General features: G+C 48.0%; 1 pseudogene; it reads right to left on the bottom strand.

The window, feature by feature from the left end:
• Positions 1-3,230: 3,230 nt before the first annotated feature.
• On the bottom strand, positions 3,231-3,350 carry LOC140459850 (5S ribosomal RNA; annotated as a pseudogene).
• Between the last annotated feature and the right edge of the window lie 1,815 nt (positions 3,351-5,165).

Here is a 5,165-nt window from a genome sequence, read left to right as displayed (position 1 = left end):
CACATTATCTATCGACATATCCGTCACCTCCGAACGGATCCCACCACTCGAGATATATTTCCCTCCCCACCTCTTTCCGCTTCCACAAATACCGTTCCCTCCGTGAAAACCTAGACAGGTCCACGCACACCCCCAACAACCCACCCTCCCGTCCTGGCACCCTCACCTGCCACCGCAGGAATTGCAAATCCTGCGTCCACACGTCTTCCCTCACCTCCATCCAAGACCCTAAAGGATCCTTCCACGTCCTTCAAAGTTCCACCTGTGCATCTACAAATGTCATTCATTGTATCTGTGGCCCCCGATGTGGCCTCACCTACATGGCTGAGACTGGACGCCTCCACGCAGAGTGCTTCAGGGAACGTCTCCGGGACACCAGAACTGGGACTGCAGCTTTTTACAATATATGTTCATGATATAGAAGATGGTATTAGCAATAACATTAGCTAATTTGCTGATGATACTGAGCTGGGTGGCAGGGTGCAATGTAATGAGGATGTTAGGAGATGACAGGGTGACCTGGACAAGTTATGTGAGTGGTCAGATGCATGGCAGATGCACTTTAATGTGGATAAATGGATGCTTATCCATTTTGGTGGCAAGAACAGGAAGGCAGATTACTAGCGAAATGGAATCAATTTAGGTAAAGGGACAGTACAGAGAGATATGGGGTTTCTTGTACACCACTCAATGAAGGTAGGCATGCAAGTACAGCAGGTAGTGAAGAAGGCTAATAGCATGCTGGCCTTCATAACAAGAGGGATTGAGTATAGAAGCAAAGAGGTTCTTCTGCAGGTGTACAGGGCCCTGGTGGGACCACACCTTGAGTACTGTGTGAAGTTCTGGTCTCCAAATTTGAGGAGAGACATTCTGGCTATTGAGGGAGTGCAGCGTAGGTTCACGAGGTCAATTCCTGGAATGGCGGGATTACCTCACACTGAACGACTGGAGCGACTGTGCTTGTGTACCCTTGAGTTTAGAAGACTGAGAGGGGATCTGGTTGAGACATATAAGATGATCAAAGGATTGGACATCTGGCAGCAGGAAACGTCAGTGCCGAAACAGAGGACACAGCTTAAGAATACGGGGTAGACCATTGAGGACAGAGATGAGGAGAAACCTCTTCACCCAGAGAGTGGTGGCTGTGTGGAATGCTCTGCCCTAGAGGGCACTGGAGGTCCAGTCTCTGGATTCATTTAAGAAAGAGTTGGATAGAGCTCTCAAGGATAGTGGAATCAAGGGTTATGTCGATAAGGCAGGAACAGGATACTGATTAAGGATGATCAGCCATGATCATATTGAATGGTGGTGCAGGCTGCAGGTGCAGAATGGCCAACTCCTGCACCGATTGTCTATTGTCCTCCTTTCCTGACTGCCACTTTCAGACAGCGTGCAGCCCCAATCGCTTTCTTTCCGTCTGTCTTGCTGAATTTGGCAGCGCTCCGCTCTCCTCCCCTCCCTGTCTGCTGCCTGCAGGAGACTGATGCTAGTCACAGCAGCAGCAAAAATAAGCTGTCGCTCCATTGCGTGCGTGGCACAACACAAGTGCAGAGGGGTGACTTGAGCAGCCACTGCTGGCAGAAAATTCCGACTGCACCTAGCATTCCCAGGCGGTCTCCCAACCAAGTACTAACCAGGCCTGAGTCTGCTCAGCTTCTGCGAATAGACGCGATTGGACGTTTGCAGACGAGCATGGCCGTAGGTGCAGAGTCCAGCCTTTTGTCCGACTTCAAGGCGTGCTGGCCAGCCGCATTTTCTTTGCTGCTCTTTCTCTTTATCCCCTTTGTTTTTTATCTCTCTCTTTTCTCTTTGCTCTTCCTCCTCCGTGCGTGCTTCCCTCCCTCCCTCCAGCTAGCCCTTGCCCACCAGGGTCCTGTCGTCTCCCACATCCCCACACAGGCCAACTGCAAGACCTCCCCCTGCTTCATAGGACTGCAGCCTGCATTCTCTCATCCTTCCACACTCCTCCACGTCTCCATTTCGGAATGGCAGGCAGTGACCAGTGGGGTACCGCAGGGATCAGTACTGGGACCGCAGCGTTTTACAATATATGTTCATGATATAGAAGATGGTATTAGCAATAACATTAGCTAATTTGCTGATGATACTGAGCTGGGTGGCAGGGTGAAATGTGATGAGGATGTTAGGAGATTACAGGGTGACCTGGACAAGTTATGTGAGTGGTCAGATGCATGGCAGATGCACTTTAATGTGGATAAATGGATGCTTATCCATTTTGGTGGCAAGAACAGGAAGGCAGATTACTAGCTAAATGGAATCAATTTAGGTAAAGGGACAGTACAGAGAGATATGGGGTTTCTTGTACACCACTCAATGAAGGTAGGCATGCAGGTACAGCAGGTAGTGAAGAAGGCTAATAGCATGCTGGCCTTCATAACAAGAGGGATTGAGTAAAGAAGCTAAGAGGTTCTTCTGCAGGTGTACAGGGCCCTGGTGAGACCACACCTGGAGTACTGTGTGAAGTTCTGGTCTCCAAATTTGAGGAGAGACATTCTGGCTATTGAGGGAGTGCAGCGTAGGTTCACGAGGTCAATTCCTGGAATGGCGGGATTACCTTCCACTGAAAGACTGGGGCGACTGGGCTTGTGTACCCTTGAGTTTAGAAGACTGTGAGGGGATCTGATTGAGACATATAAGATTATCAAAGGATTGGACATTCTGGCGGCAGGAAACGTGAGTGCCGAAACAGAGGACACAGCTTAAGAATACGGGATAGACCATTGAGGACAGAGATGAGGAGAAACCTCTTCACCCAGAAAGTGGTGGCTGTGTGGAATGCTCTGCTCCAGAGGGCAGTGGAGGGCCAGTCTCTGGATTCATTTAAGAAAGAGTTGGATAGACCTCTCAAGGATAGTGGAATCAAGGGTTATGGAGATAAGGCAGGAAGAGGATACTGATTAAGGATGATCAGCCATGATCATATTGAATGGGTGTGCAAGCTCCAAGGGCAGAATGGCCAATTCCTGCACCGATTGTCTATTGTCCTCCTTTCCTGACTGCTACCCGCAGACAGCGTGCAGCCATAATCCCTTTCTTTCTGTCTTTCTTGCTGATTTTGGCAGCTCTCCGCTCTCCTCCCCTCCCTGTCTGCTGCCTGCAGGAGACTGATGCCAGGCACAGCAGCAGCAAAAATAATCTGTCTCTCCATTGCGTGCTTGGCACAACACAAGTGCAGAAGGGTGACTTGAGCAGCCACTGCTGGCGGAAAAAGCCGACTGCACCTAGCATACCCAGGCGGTCTCCCATCCAAGTATGAACCAGGCCTGAGTCTGCTTAGGTTTTCGAGATCAGACGAGATCGGGCGTTTTCAGACTAGTACGGCCGTAGGTGCTGCGCCCTGCCTTTTCTCCCGACTTCAAGGCGTGCTGGCCAGCCACATTTTCTTTGCTGCTCTTTCTCTTTATCCCCTTTGTTTTTTTTCTCTCTCTTTTCACTTTGATCTTCCTCCTCCATGCGTGCTTCCCTCCCTCCCTCCAGCTAGCCCTTGCCCACCAGGCTCCTGTCGTCTCCCACATCCCCACACAGGCCAACTGCAAGACCTCCCCCTGCTTCATAGGGCTGCAGCCTGCATTCTCTCATTCTTCCACACTCCTCAACGCCTCCATTGCGAAGGATTTATAACCCTCTGATCCTTGCGCAGTCATGTACCTCCCTAATGCATTTAAAATGACGTTGTTGTGCCTGCTTCTCATACCTCCGTTGGCAACGCGTTGGAGGCAGCCACCGCCCTCTGCGTAAAGAATTTATCATGCATAATTTTCACCTCTCAGCTTGAACTCGTGACACCTTATAACTGAGTCCCCCAGTCTGTGAAAATGCTTTTTGCTGTCCAGTCTCTCGATACCTTTCATGACTGAGTCGGCAACAATCGGCTCCCCTGTCAAGCTCCATTTTTCTAACTTCGTCAACATCTCTTCATAGTTAGCGCCGTCCTGATGAAGCTCCTCTGCAGCCTCCCCAAAGCATCCACATCATTTTGTTAATGGAGTGACAAAGACTTTGAACAATACTCTAAATGTGGCCAAATTGAAGTTCGATATAACTGTAACACGACCTGCCAACACTTGTACTCATATACCATCTGATGAATGAAATAATTCTGAATGCTTTCTTGATCTCGCCTTCTTGTACCCGTTGTGGTACAATAGACGTTTACACCCAGATCGCTCTGTACACTAATTTGCGCAAGGGCTTTTCGTTTATGATATAGTTAACTCTTGATCTGGTTCTTCCAAAACGTGTCACCTCACATTTGTCTGCTTTGAAATCCTTCTGCCTTTTATCGGTTAACCCTGCAATCTGCTTATATTCGGCGGAATTATCTGACAATCACCTTCACTATCTGCTTCTCCAACAAACTTTGTGTTACCTGCAAACTTTCTATTCAGACCACCTCTACCTTCCTTCAGATCTTATATGTATATCACAAACAACAGCTGTCCCAACACGCAACCCTGTGGAAAACCAATCGTCAATGTTCTTAATTTTCATAAATTCCTATCCACTTATCCTTGCTGTTTCCTTCTGCCAAATCAGTTCTCTATCGATCTCGTTCATGCACCCAGGGCCCCGCGCGAATTCACAGTCTCCATCAGGCTAGCATCTGGAATCTTTTCAAATGCATTACTGAAGTCCAGCTAGACCATATCTGCCGCCTTCCTCTCCTCAATCAACGTTCCCCAAATGAATTCAATTATTTTGATAAATCATGAACTTCCTTGCACAAAATCTTGCTGCCTAAGAATGACAAGCCCGTACTTTTCCGAAAGTAAATAAAACAGATCCTTCGATATTTTTTCCAGCAGCTTTCCTCCCATTGACTTCAGGTTCACTGGTCTATAATTACCCTAGATTATTCTTGATATCCTTCTGAAGCAATCGGGTAATATTAGCTGTTCAGCAGTAGTCTGTTCAACAATGCTGTAAAGATATCTGTTAAGTCCACAGTTACCTGCGCTAGATCCCATTTGGACCTGAGATATTGTCCACCTGATGCCTTTTAGAATACCCAACACTTCCTCCCCATTTATGCTAACTTGACTGCGAGTAACCAAACATTTTTCCCTAATCTCAACATCCATCATATCGGTCTTCTTGGTGAATAAAAACGGCAAATACTGCTTAATCATCTCGGTGACTTCACG

Source organism: Chiloscyllium punctatum, chromosome 35 (genome assembly GCF_047496795.1).
Source record: "Chiloscyllium punctatum isolate Juve2018m chromosome 35, sChiPun1.3, whole genome shotgun sequence".
In the NCBI taxonomy this organism is placed as follows: Eukaryota; Metazoa; Chordata; class Chondrichthyes; order Orectolobiformes; family Hemiscylliidae; genus Chiloscyllium; species Chiloscyllium punctatum.
The sequence above is the reverse complement of the archived record's forward strand: the minus strand, read 5'-3'. Positions and strand labels throughout refer to the sequence as shown.